Here is a 1,897-nt window from a genome sequence, read left to right on the forward strand (position 1 = left end):
AACCCCCTGTCCTCCGTCCTAATCTCTAGCCCCCTGTCCTCCGTCCTAATCTCTAGCCCGCTGTCCTCCGTCCTCATCTCTAGCCCCTGTCCTTGTCTTTACCCCTGTTATCCTCAGAGGCCTTGTTGCCTCCAGCCCTGTCTTCTGTCTGCCACCCTCCCCCAGCGTCCCTCCTTGCGGGGTTGGATTCTGTTAGACCCTGTGGCTCATGTGCAGTCGCCACCCAGGTTCTTCTCCCACCAGCAGCTCTCCCCAGCTGCACCTTGGTGACCCCACATTGCCGGCAGGTGTGGACAGTGATGGGTCTTGCCCACAGAGTGTTTTCGTCACCCTCTGAGTACTTCTGTTGACAAATCCAGAGGCCCCACGCAATCTGGAGTCCAGTGATGGAGTTAAGCCCACCCTCCCTTTCCTTGGACCCCAGCCTCACCATGACCTCTGTGACAGCAAATCTTGAAAGCTGTTGCATTCCTGCCATCTCCACCAGCTCCACCCTCCTCCTCCTCCCCTCTCGTCTCAACCTCTCCACAGCTCAGCCTCCTTACATCCGAGTCCTTCCAGGCCACACAGGGTCACCACACTAACCCTGCTAAAGCACCACTCAAGTCACACCACTGCCCTGCTCCAGAACCTTCAGTGGCTCCCTACTGCTGGTACTAAAGTGGCCTTAAATCCAAGGCAGTCCACAGCGTACCTCAACCCTCTCATGAACATTTGTCCCCGTCATCCTCCAAACTGTTTGTGCTAATGAGGCCATTCTATTCTTTTCTGTTTCCCAAGCTCCCTGAACAATTCTGCTGTAGTCTCTGCAGGAGACAGGTCCATAAGCGATCAAAATCCAGGGTCGTTAGGGCTGAGATCAGGGTCACACCAGGGTGCGTGTGCATCCTCCTCCTGGAAATGCCAGGTGGGCTTCCTGGAGGGAGTGGCATCTGACTCGATAGACTTACGTGGAGTTACAAATCCTTGTCAGTGAGTCTAGGGCTGGCTGGAGGGTCTTGCCCATGTGCTAATGAAAACACGGGCAGGGAGGTCCCCAGGGGACTGGGATTCTCTTTCTAAGCCCTGCCTATCACGGCTGGGGACTCTGAGATCCTGTGTGAAGTGGGCTGTGGATAGGCTGCCTGCTAGAGGCTGTGGAAGGGACACCTGGCAGGCAGCCCAGCTTCCCGGCAGCTGTGGAATCCCTTAAGGAACGTAAGGTTGGCCAGCAGATGCCGCAGAGTCCCTCCTCAGGGTCGTCCTACCTCCTCGTTAACACTCCCCTGGGGCCGCTGGGACTCGGTGTTTTCCTCACCGTTCAGGCGTTTGGGAGCACAGGCAGGGCTGCGCTGTCCTCAGTGACAGCACTTACTTCCCCCGTCGGCCATGGCAGGACTGTTTACACCACAGAAATTGGCACATACTGTGCATCAGCTTGTGTGAGTGTGTGTGTGTGTGTTTCTGAGAACTCGTTTTCAGCCATTCACCAGCATACATGGATTTGGGGTTTTCTGTGAAATGTGGTCTGCAGGATCCCCGCTGGCATGCGGCCCAAGGGCTGACGGCATCGGTCGGTAAGTACAGCTCATGGGCTTCCAAGGAAGGGGCCTCCTGGGGGGCAGACGCCTCTCCTGCTTACACCCACAGGAGGGGCCCTTACAGATACACCACAGTACCAGCGCCAGGGCCTGGCTGTTTCTGTCCGAATGCCAGTTCTCACAGCGTGTCCCCACAGAAAGAGGTGCAGGGCGGAGGCGTCAGTCCAGGTCCGCACTCCTGCTTCCCCAGAATGCAGTGACTTTCTTGGAGATAATGAGGCTCATCCCAGAGAGGAAGAAACCGTACTGCAGGTGCTGGAGGTGAGATGCCTGGATAAGCCGTGCCACACAGGGCACCGGTGCCTGGGCCGGAAGCA

The sequence above is a fragment of the Piliocolobus tephrosceles genome, chromosome 18, assembly GCF_002776525.5.
Source record: "Piliocolobus tephrosceles isolate RC106 chromosome 18, ASM277652v3, whole genome shotgun sequence".
NCBI classification, from domain to species: domain Eukaryota; kingdom Metazoa; phylum Chordata; class Mammalia; order Primates; family Cercopithecidae; genus Piliocolobus; species Piliocolobus tephrosceles.